Genomic DNA, 13,094 nt, shown 5'->3' with positions numbered 1-13,094 from the left:
GCAGCTAGCTGCCGATTCCGTGTTCCACAGCTGACGATCAGCTGTTTTGTTCGGCTATTTCCGTAGCCTGCCCGTAGAATGTTACTGCGCATGCCCGGAGACTGCGCAGTCGGTTGTGGAACTTCCCCCATAGGGGAACATTGAGGACAAGTCACCGGAACAAAATTAATACAAATTTTGTAGATGTTTGGAAATTTGGATGTTTTTGAATTTTTAAATCACAATAGGAACACATATAAACTAATCCAAAATAAATTATAACAAAGCCACATTTTTTTCAAATTTGAATCAAATCAAATTTGAAATTGAAACAAATTTGAATTAAAAAACAAAACTGAAATGTAAACATATTGCTGACTATTACTGATTCCCTTGAAAAACAGTGCGAAAGTGTACCTAAAATAATTGATGCTGTTTTGAAGCCAAGGGGTATTCAAATATTGACTTCATTTAGATTTTTCTTCAGTTCGCTCACACTGCATTTTTTTTAAATTGATAAATATAAACAAGTAAAATATATATTTTTGAAAGCATTTTTACGTTACATTATTTCTTCATACCTGCCTAAAACATTTGCACAGTACAGTACATAGAGACAGCAAAATGTTGATGTCATATATTTATTTTAAAACTTAGAACACTTCATATAGTCTGACTAAACCTTGTTATTAATACAAAGAAGATTAATGTGTCAAAAATCAAACTGTCATTATTTGGTGAATGAATAATTTTAGCATCATTTGAGTCCAAATCAACATATATGCCTTTTATAACCTAAGCCCCTACCATTACTTTCTGTGTCTATACATTTATTAAAGATTTAAAGCAGAAGTAAACTCTGATGGGTTTTACTTGCTCTTTTTTCTCCTGTAAAGTTAAAGCATAATGAGCTAGTATGCATTGCCTGCACTTACCTGCAAACAAAGCCTGCAAAGTCCCCGGTGTCTCCACTGGTGGCCGCATCATCTACACCCCTCTTCCTCCCGGGGGCCGTGGACTCCGGCTCTGTGACTGGCTGGAGTCGCGTGATGTCACTCTCACGTATGCGTACGGCAGCCGCCAGTCACGGCATGGGCCCTTTAGAAAAAGCACAATCGTACCCTTTCTTCAGCGCGCATGCACCGATGACGTTGACGCAAGTGTATATGGTAAATATTTCCTAAACTGTGCAGATTTAGGAGATATTTCCAGTACCTACAGGTAAGCTTTATTATAGACTTACCTGTAGATAAAAGTGGTGTAATTAGGTGCGATTTTTCTTTTCTGCAACCACAGTCAGTGTTGATTAGGGAATCTCTCCCGTGAATCTAGTGTGTTCTGCAAGTGGGTGGGCGTGATGATATTCACAGTTATAATTGCTTGCAGCTGTAGCCGCTAGAAATAAGTGCATGAAAAATCTAACATGATGGATCAACTTGGGTACAATCAGCCTGCCCATAGATGATTTGAATCTCAGCTGGTACATAGTAGGTACAGCAAACTCTAATGCCTCATACACACGAGCGAGAATCGTAAAAGAAACGTTGTTTTGCTTGACGAGATTCTTGTCAAGCTTTCCTTGCATACACACTGTCGAGACAAAATTTTGTCGTTCTCAAACGCGGTGACGTACAACATGCACGACGGCACTATAAAGGGGAAGTTAGCTTTTGCTAATCTCATGTTACCACGTGTTAAGTAAAAGTTTGGTGAGAGACGATTCGCGCTTTTCAGTCTTTTACAGCGTGACGAATGTGCTATCTTCATTACAAACGCTAGTTTTACAGAAGGTGCGCTCCCGTCTCATACTTTATTCCGAGCATGCGCGGGTTTCTAAGCATACACAGGAATGTGTTTCTCGTCGTAAACGAGCCCGACGAGGAACACGACCAGAAAATTGAGACTCCCGACGAGAACAAAGAGAGCATGTTCTCTTTTTTTCTAGACGAGATCCACGACAGTTTTCTCGACGAAAAACATACACACGACCGTTTTTCTCGGCAAAAAAAGCTCTGTCAGCATTTTTCTTGGTGCTTTTTGCAGAGGAAAACAAGGCATGTGTACGAGGCATTAAGGCTCAAACTAGACCATCAAAACCAACAAGGAATGGTCCAAAAAAAATATTGGGTGTGCTAATTCCAAGAGTGCTAGTCAAATAGGGTAGAAACTTTTTTCTACATATGGCTACTTGTTCTGGGTTGTAATTTTTTTGTGATCATGCACAATATTTATCATGTGATGTTTTATTGTATGAAACCTACACATTACATGAAAATTGTAAGTTCTGTTCAGTAACAAGAAAAATTGGAGGTGGAGCATCATGCACTACACAATCCCGATGATAAGGCAAATGGTATATGTACAGCTGAATCAAGTAATAAAAGATGGGTACTCTTACCGTATGTCGAGGACCCAAAATCCCTCAGGAGTGGGTCAAATAGGCGTAGGTAAGAGTAATGATGACACAGGCTCTCAATGGTGAACACTGGTACAATCAAGGAATTTCTCCCATCTATTCACAATGATGGTCACTGGCTCCCAACAGATCCAGTCACGGTTGTAGACTCCCAATAACTCAAATACATGAGCCACACGGATGGACAATAACCCTCCAAGGTTATTGTGGTGTTTCATAAACAAGGAACAAGAAAAAAGAAGGCCTCCACATGGCATAGATCAAAATGGTAAACCAGGGGGGTTTTATTAAAAAACAGGTCAAAAAATAAAATAACAGAGTTTTGTAGAAGTCCTATAGGAGAAATGCATAGGGTTCTATGCCTGCTATCGTTACTGCGCCTTTTTTAGTGATCACTCTTTTGTAAATCTCGCTGGATTTTTACATTTTATACATTTTTAAAAAACTCTGTTATTTTATTTTTTTATCAGTTTTTTAATAAAACCCCCCTGGTTTACCTTTTTGATCTATGCCATGTGGAGGCCTTCTTTTTTCTTGTTCTTTGTTTATGTAACACCACCATAACCTAGGAGGGTTATTGTCCATCCGTGTGGCTCATGTATTTGAGTTATTGGGAGTCTACAACCGTGATTGGATCTGTTGGGAGCCAGTGACCATCATTGTGAATAGATGGGAGAAATTCCTTGATTGTACCAGTGTTCACCATTGAGAGCCTGTGTCATCATTACTCTAACCTACGCCTATTTGACCCACTCCTAAGGGATTTTGGGTCCTCGACATACGGTAAGAGTACCCATCTTTTATTACTTGATTCAGCTGTGCATATACCATTTGCCTTATCATCAGGATTGTGTAGTGCGTGATGCTCCACCTCCCATCCACCTGAGAAGATTTGTTATCATTACCATTGATGACTCCTATGGACCCTCTCCTTTTTTTGAACTGTTTGCCTTTTTGTTATGCGAGTTTTCATCCTGAGTCACGCCAATGATATTCTCCCTAATATTTGGCCACATAGTCATATATGTTAGGTCAGGGCTCGACAAATCCCGGGCGCCAGGTCGCCATGGCGACTAGAAATAGGGTCCTGGCGACTTGGCTTGGAAGGGGGGGCAAAAAAAATTAAATAAAACATTTTTTTTTTTACTTTTTTTTGTGAGCTGGCGCCATCTGGTGGTGAGCCATTGGTATTTCAAGTTATTACCACCAGATGTGTAAGCTGGCGACATCTGGTGGTGGCTGTTGGTATTACAAGTTAAACAGCAATTCTAATGTAATTTTTCACTGCCATCTTCTTCCCTCTAATTAGAACCCCCAAATATTATATATATTTTTTATCCCAACACCCTAGAGAATAAAATGGCGATCGTTGCAATACTTTCTGTCACGCCGTATTTGCGCAGCAGTCTTGCAAGCGCACTTTTTTTGGGAAAAAAATACATTTTTTTTAATTAAAAAATAAGACCACAGTAAAGTTATCCCCATTTTTTTTTAATATCATGAAAGATAATGTTACGCTGAGTAAATTGATACCCAACATGTCACGCTTCAAAATTACGTCCGCTCGTGGAATGGCGTCAAACTTTTACCCTTTAAAATCTCCATAGGCAACGTTTAAAAAAAACTCTACAGGTTGCATGTTTTGAGTTACAGAGGAGGTCTAGGGCTAGAATTATTGCTCTCGCTCTACCAATCGCGGCGATACCTCACATGTGTGGTTTGAACACCGTTTACATATGCGGTCGCTGCTCACGTACGTGTTCGCTTCTGCGCGCAAGCTCGTTGGGACGGGGCGCGTTTTCTGGCTCCTAACCTTTTTTAGCTGGCTCCTAGATTCCAAGCAAATTTGTCAACCCCTGTGTTAGGTCTGTTCCACATTTATTTGTATTTGACCATTTTTTGCCACTCCAGGCCTTATTGGTCTATGTCACTTTTTGTTTTTTGCATTTTTGTTTCACCTTTGATGCACTAGATATATATTGTTTGGCTACTGTCATCTATACTATATCATAATTTCATTATTTATCATTTTAACATTTATGTTTTGTATACCACTATATCCTGGTTTCAGGTTATTTTTCATTTATTAGCGCTGCACACCTTTACCTTATCACTCTTTTCACATATTATCTGTATGTTTTTGTGCTAGCAGCTGCCCTGTTTACAATTTGCAGCGCGGTATTTTACCCCCCTTCCATCACAACAAGAAAAATTGTGCAGTTTGCTCCTTTAGTCATTTTCTTTTTGAAGGTCTTAATGGGCTCTTTGTGTACAGTACACACTATATAAAAATCTTATGATTGCTACCAATTATCATATAATAATGTGTAGGCCCCAATGGTGATTTCTAAATCTATTACAGGGAAGACTTACTATTCAATAGATCTGGTCATACACAGTTAGGACAACATTTTGCAAATTTGAGCCAAATGTGACATTTCCAACGCATTTCCAAACATGAAAACATGTTTGTTCCCTTTTGACCACAGGGGAGGGGACAATGTTAACTGACAGGGCTTCCTCAGCTTTTGTATAATTGTTAATATATATTCTGTTTTTGGGAACATCTGCATATGGTAAGTCCCAGTTATAATACTGTGTACAAGTTAAAGTAATTCTTATTCATATTAATCAACTTGAAATAACCTTTCACTAATCTAGCTCTACTGAAAAATGAATGTAATGATCTGGCAACGGTTAGTGTCAGGCCCCATACTCACGACCAAACATGTTTGCTGAAACTGGCCCGCGGACCAGTTTCAGCATACATGTTTGGTCGTGTGTAGTTACGAGCGTACAGAATTTCACCGTACATTTGCCCGCCGGGCCGTTTTTCAGCAGACATTTATTTCCAAACTTGTTTTAAAACCGTCCGCTCAAATCCTGTCCGAACGTACATGTTTGGTGGTGAGTACACAAAACCAACGTACAAAAACCCCGCGCATGCTCAGACTAAATGAGGCCACGGGAGCGCTCGTTCAGGTAAAACTCACGTTTCTTTGGGATATGGCACATTCGTCAATAGAAAGATTAATTCTAGCAATAGAACACTGAAGCAAAACACACAATAACCAATGCTTGATGCCGTCGTTTTATTCATTCTTCTCTTGCTATAACTAATCAGTTATTTAGCTCATGTTATTTCAACTGAGTTGTTCCATACTGAAAAGTGACATTTGTTAGCTGTGATGTAGTAAGATTTTTGCAAACTTTTATTGGCCCGACGTATCATATTTTTAGTGGTCCTCCACATTTCAAATTTTTTGCTTTTAATGTTTAATGGTTATCTTTCCCACTTTCTTTAGGTGTTTATAGTTATGTCACCATTTAGAATATTTTAATAGGAAATAGTTTTGATTTAGCTTTTGTTTGTATATTTAACAAGATTTTTTTGAAGGTTGTTTAAATTGTCTACCATGTTGGCACACCAAATGACCCCCCCCCCCCCCACATGAGTTAGTGAATAGTTTAGATTAAACATTTTATTTGTTTGTAATGTTTGATGCCTAAAATAATACCCACAGTATTACAAACAATAGGCACGTTTTTCAAATCAACAAAAAGGCTTTTATTTGAGCAAATTATAAAAAGGATCAAAAACAGAATGGCAGCACTTGAGCAGCTAGCAACATACATGCAAACTTGCATTTCAAACATGGTGAAGGATAAACTAGCCAACCTCAGGAAGCACACAAAATAAAATCTGAAGCAGCAGCACATAACCAAAGGAACCCAAGCTGTGGTAGTCCAAACAAGATGCCATTTGTGGGGGATCAAATGGAAGGCAGGGCATCAACGTCTCCTCTTCCTTGCAACCTTCCTTCCAGGCTGCCTTCCAGCGGGTCTTCCCTGGGCCCTTGCAGGTGGGGATGATGTGGCAGCAGGAGTATGATGTTCAGCAAGCCGGGCCGGGTCACATAGCCCAGTGTCTGGGGTCAGCAGCTCCCTCTGCATCCACCAAAGGGCCTGGTTGATGATGCCCTTGGCCAATTGCCTCTGCTCCTCCGTGCCTTTATTGAGGTCATGTGCCACGGAGGCACTGTAGGCCTCAGTGGGGTTGAGGGGGGCCCTCATGATGGCACTCGCCTCCTGAATCATTTTCAGGCTGGCTTCCTCCACTGCCCCCAATTTCTTCTTACGGCCTGGTGGCCTAATATAAAGGGGAGGAGCCTGGCTGGTGGTGCTTGTCCTGGGGAGCTGCTGAACGCCACTGGGCCCGGCCTCCTCCTGGCTGCCACTGACCCCTTCGTCCTGGCTGACAGTGAGGAGAGGATCTGCCACCTCCTGGCTGGTCTCTTCTTCCTGTGTAAAAAAAAGGGACATGTTGTAATATATTTAGGAATATACTCACTCACATTTTCATGCTTGAATCTTATTTTTTGCCTTGAATTTAAACTTGAAAACAGACTCACCCTCTGACCCCTGCAGTTGTCATCCCTGACACCTATTTGTTTGCCCACGATTTTAGATTTTTACTTCCCAGCTTGTATTTTATTAACCAATATCAAGTCAAGAATCAAACAATAATTAAGATTATTACATAACTAGTTATGAAACTACTATACCTCATCATCGTAGAGGCGCAGATCTGCCTCTCTGTCAGCCAGGCCCTCTTCATCCGACTCTGCAGGGCTGTGGTGATCTAGGGAAGTCCCGCTGGGAGGTAGCGTGGAGGAAAGGTTGGGATTCAGACTTGACATTGATGCCCTGCCTTCCAGTTGATCCCGCAAAAATGACATCTGGTTGTAATACCACAGCTTGGGTTCCTTTGGTGGTCTTGCTGCTGCTCCAGATCTTAGCTGCTTTTGGTGAGCTTTGTACGCTCTCCTATATGTGCCCCTGAGGTTGGCAAGTTTATCCTTCACCATGTTGGCACTGCATTCTGGCACCCATGTCCTCATGTATGCTGCTAGCTGTTCAAGTGCTGCCGCTCGTACGTCCTTGTTATGATAATGGTCCTGCTTTGAATCCCACAGGATGGGCATTTCCCTGAATTTATCCAGCAAATGCTGGATAATGTCTTGGCTCTGCAGGAGATCCATTGTGAAATTAGGATTTACTCTTTTTTTTTCTAGATTGAAAAAATAAAAAGAAACCAAAAACACAATTAAAAAAAGCCTCAGCATTTACATTGATAGAATATGTTGTTTAAAAAGTAGTACCTATATAGAAATACAAACACAGTGTCTCTTGTTTAGAAAATGCTGGCCAGCTCTGCCCCATTGGTTGGTTTTAGCTAACATTTTTTTTATACATGCCGCCCCTTTGGTTACATTGCAGGAAATAATATAAATCTACAACCATACACAATTATTACAAATGACAGCATTCATCAAGCCACTATTGCATGTGTAGATATCCTGCCCCTCAGCATTGATTACATGAAAGAAACTTCCTAATGACCTCTGTCCAACCAACACAGAACAATACTTGGCCTGATCTGAATACACCCTACATAATTGATAATGAGTCACAGCATTTTTGATCTCTCTATTTTGTGATGTCTACAAAAGCATTTGGGTATGAAAATCACATTCTGGTATCCAAGAGACATAATAGCTTAATAAAACTGTGCAACCAACAGACCAAACCCCCATCCCATTGCTCTACATTTTAGAGCCCGCTGCTGATCCCATGTTTAAATTTCTTACCTGCCTCTCTCACAATCCTCGTTTCTTCCGCTCGCTGAATTAACACGTAACCTACGTAATCACGTCAAGCGCCTTTTATACACTCCGCGTATGTATGAAACGCCGCCCTCGTCACCTTTGCCATGCCCCTAATCAATTGAAAAAGTAAATATGGCGTTAACTGTGTAGGTTCTGGAATCGCGCAAATATTCTCCGCGTAACGTACGTCAATACGTTGTTGGCATTCGCGACACTCCGCATATGCAATAATCCCCGCCCTCATCTCCGCCCCTGACGGGACATTTCCTTGTTTCCACGCCCCTAATCTCTGTGGGAAGGAAAGATGGCGATGTCACACGAGCGGGCACGGAGCTCTCATGGCGCAAGTGAAGGGACAGAGGCTGGACCGTCCCGATCCAGGCCTAAAAGATATAAAGCCACTAATATGGCGTTCGAAGAAATGGTGGAGTTGGTTTACATCATGAGGAGGAAGGATTATGATGGTGAATGTGGGCCCTACAAAACACCGAACCGTAGGAAGTCACACATAATGGACAAGGTGGCAAGGAGAATGAGGAGAATGTTTGGTGTCACCAGGTCAAAGGAGCAACTACGGAAGCGTTGGTCCGATTTAAAATTGAGGGAGCCACATCACATGAAGAAGATACTAAAAATTCTGCGTAAAAGTAAGTCCATATTATTTAAGGGGGGGGGGGAAATGTCTGCAATAATGTGTTGACATGTATTTTTTCACATCTGCCTCCTTGGCCTGCTTGTACTTTTGAACACGTGTAGATACTGTATTGTGTTTATGTCAAATAACAACCTTAAACAAATTTGGTGAAATAGTAAACACGCGTAATATGACATTGTTTAGCAAAAATGTGACGTTACTCCAGGAACAACACACCTGGACATGGCTGACTGGCCCCAAACTTGGTTTTCCAACATTGTTGAATAGCAAAATCACAGAAATTAAATTGAGTGAATGTGACAGGCAAACAAGATTCATTCTCCAAAATGCAAATAAAGCTGATGTTTTAACATCTTGAAATGCAAAGCACCTGTGTCTCAAAAATCTAAGTATATTTATTTGGAGGGTCGACGAGAATTAATGTTTTGGGGTGACATCCATTTGTGTCACTTCTTTGCAAAAAAGGGGCAGGATCAGAGCTTGGCCTAGAACTACGCCAAAAATGGAGGATTGCTGAAAGAATAAACAACCAAAAATCATCATAAATGTATCGTCTATGCAATGTGTGCGATTTATGATATCCAATATCTGTGTGCTGATGAGTATACCTTTTGTTTTTTATTATTTCTTATAGGGGAAAGAAGACGCCAGCAATTGGAGGAGGCAGAGAGGGCCAGACACCCGGAAAATCAAACACCTCCACATGTTGAGCAGGAGGAGGCTGGGGAAGGAAGAGAGGAGGATGTGGAAGGAGAAGAGGATGTGGAAGGAGAAGAGGATGTGGAAGGAGAAGAGGATGTGGAAGGAGAAGAGGATGTGGAAGGAGAAGAGGAAGGAAGAAAGGAGGAAGGAAGAGAGGAGGAAGAAGTTATTTTGGACTTAGAATTTATATCAGATGAAGGGCAAGTGGCGGAAGAACAATTTGGCGAATTGCAAGAAGGTGGATTGATGGATGAAGGAGGAGTCGAAGATGATGGGGAGGTGGTGGAAGAAGGAGGAGTGATAGAAGATGATGGGGAGGTGGTGGAAGAAGGAGGAGTGATAGAAGATGAAGAAATTGGGGATGTGGAAATTATCAGGCCATCAGGTCAGTGTCACCCCTATATTAATAGGGCCAAACATATGCAGATAGGCTGGAAATTATTTACATATTTTGAATGCCAATTTGTTTCTTTTTAGGGGATCAAGATGGAGTAGCACATTTTTCACGTGCAAGTGCTTCTATCATTATACAGCAACTAATGGAGTGCAGCACGGAAATGGACATTATGCAGGAAAGGATGCTAGTCATGGAGCAGAATGTGCGAAATGTCATTTCAGAGTGTAGCACGGAAATGGAGAACATGCGACAAAGGATGCTAGTCATCAACCAAAATTACAAAAATATCATGGACATGATGGGCCGTGTCAAAGACTGAACCACAGAAGCCCATCCCCCGCCCATCCCCCGCCCACAAAACCCTTTTTAATTTTTGTACTTTAGAATACGCCAAAATTTCTAAATGCACACACAGTGTGCCAATATGTGCTAGCTGCCATCACAGACTATCTATTGTCTGTGCTTTGTGGGTACAAACCCCTCCTCGATCCTCAAGTAGTTGAGAGGAAGGGTTTGCTCCCACAAAACACAGACATTGATCACCCATGATGTCAGATAGCACATGTGGCCATTTGTCTGTTTAACCAATGACATTTGGCGAGTTTGCACTGAATGTGTGCATTTAGAAATTTTGGCGTGTTCCAGTGTGAAAGCACACCATCCATATGACTGACTGCTGTTATTGTTTTTAATTTTTGTTTGGTGTTGATCTTTTTTGGTTTGTAAATGTTTCCAGTTTCAGATCACAAAACGAACAATAAATCTCACCTAAAGAAAGAAGTTAACTAATTTTGGTAAAAAATTCAAAAATTTTTGTGTTGTGTTAAAATCTTGTTGAAAAAATTAGACACAAACAAATGACAAGCCCAAAAATTCTTGCGTATAGTTTTAGTGAAATTATTCTTACATTGTGTTTCGATCATTATTATTGATAATCACTGTCAATAAAGACAAAAAAATAAATAATTAAAAGCCAATATTTTGTCTCAAGAATTTGCAGGAAATGTTTTCTGCCTAAAAATACACATTTCTTGTTAAAAAATGAATAAACTAAAAAAAAAAATATGAGACATCAAAAGCAGAAAAATGAGTGGCTTCTTATTTCTAGACTGAATACCCAGTTAGTAGATGAGTGAATAATGTGCAAATGTGGTTAGTTTATACATCTGAGTAAGTAAATCTGGCACTAGAAGTGCACTATTTTTGGAGATAACCTGGAAGACAGAAAAATAGAGAAAAAGCAGTAATGACAAACAACTGTATAAAGTCCAATGGTCTAATTATTTATTAGTTGTGAGAATATTCCTTTCTTTGGGGGCCGAATTAGAAAGAAATATGATCTGGCATAGCAATGGCCCCCCGACCCATGAAGTACTCAACATATTTGTCGCGTACCTCACGAGCAGATTGGGGGGCCAAGCCAGCGCGACCAGTGTCCAGGCCAGGAATGTTCTCTGAGGGTAGTCCTGCCTCAGAGCCCATGGAGGCTAGGTACGTCTGGGAGTGCCTGCGTAGAAAATTGTGCAAAATGCAGCAGGCAAATATAATGGTGTTCAATTTATATTCCGCCAAATGTATCGATGTCAGGAACAGGCGGAACCGGTTGCTGAGGATCCCAAAGGCATTCTCGACTACCCTCCGAGCCCTGGACAACCGAAAATTAAACACACTCCTCTCTAAGGTGAGGGTCCTCTGGGGAAAAGGCCGCATTAGGTGAGGTCCAAGGCCGAAAGCCTCGTCCGCTAGGAACACAAACGGAAGTCCTTCCACATTATCTTCATCTGGTGGCAATGCCAGACCACCAGTTTGGAGACGATCATAGAAATCAGTCCGTGCGAACACTCCCCCATCTGACATCCGGCCGTTCTTCCCCACGTCCACATATAGAAACTCATACTGTGCCGACACCACCGCCATCAACACGATACTATGATAACCCTTGTAATTATAATAGTAGGACCCCGAGTGGGGTGGGGGCACAATGCGGACGTGTTTCCCATCTATTGCTCCACCGCAGTTAGGAAAATCCCACCGCTCGGCAAATTGGGAAGCCACAGACTGCCATTCCTGTGGTGTGGAGGGTAGCTGTGGGGACAAACAAAAAAAGAGATTTAGTACTTTGGCACATAAACATTGCAAACATAATCCTACAAGCATCCTTGTGCAACTTTACATTTTTAAAATAGCATTTGCAAATTATGAAGGGAGAATTTCGGGGCACAAATATATAGGCCCACTTAATTAATAAGAGACTCCACAGCCCTCTGATGGGGACAAAAACACTTTGAAGGGGGGGTGGGGGGTGTTAAAACTGTTTTTAGAAAAAAAAAAAAAAAGTGGCATGGTGGGGGTTGGCCCGAAGATAGCATGCTGGACAGGTTAATATTGGGTAAGATCAAAATATGCAGGTAGGCCAAAATAAAAAGAACATGTAAAAGCTGATATCAACATGCATAGTGAGAAAAGGGAACGTTAGTTAAACACACAGCATATCTGGGAAATAAAATAAAAAGTTAGTTTGCCACATTATTAAAGACACATTGTGAGGTTAAAATGAGGAAACTTACCTTCATATACTCCTCGTGCATAACTTTAATGATGGCAGCACACGTGTCCGGTATGATGACCCCAAGCGCCTGCGGAGAGATGCCTGTCGAGAACTTGAGGTCCTGCAGGCTCCTCCCAGTCGCCAGGTACCGCAACGTGGCAATAAGCCTCTGCTCGGCCGTGATGGCTTGGCGCATCACAGTGTCCTGCCTCATGATATAGGGGGACAGAAGATCCAGCAGACTGTTGAATACGGGGTCCGTCATGCGGAGAAAATTCCTATAATCATTAGGATTATTCTCCTGGATTTCCCTAAGCAGAGGCATATGTGAGAACTGGTCACGCTGGCGCAACCAATTCTTGGTCCAGAAACGCCTCCGCCCCCTGTTTCTGGCCAAAGTACTGGAATAATGAACATATCCAGCAGCCATCCCATAAACAGCACCAACTCGCGAAAATTGACGCTGCTGCTCCATCATGGCTTCAAACCGGCCGGCTGGTCAGTCAAGAACACACTCCAACAGAAAGCACAATCAAATCCAGCGGTACCTGCAAAGAACGCACGACACACAGATACGAACGCACAGTACGAATCTGCTAAGCAGAACGAACTGCACGCCTGTACCCGAATGCCAACTACGTACCCACAAGCACACGCACTGAACGAGAAAATACTACCTGCTAAAGCCTGGAGACCGAGAAGCGCGAATCAGCTCTAACCAAACCTTC

Source organism: Rana temporaria, chromosome 5, assembly GCF_905171775.1.
Source record: "Rana temporaria chromosome 5, aRanTem1.1, whole genome shotgun sequence".
NCBI lineage: Eukaryota > Metazoa > Chordata > Amphibia > Anura > Ranidae > Rana > Rana temporaria.
This window is presented reverse-complemented; position numbering follows the sequence as displayed.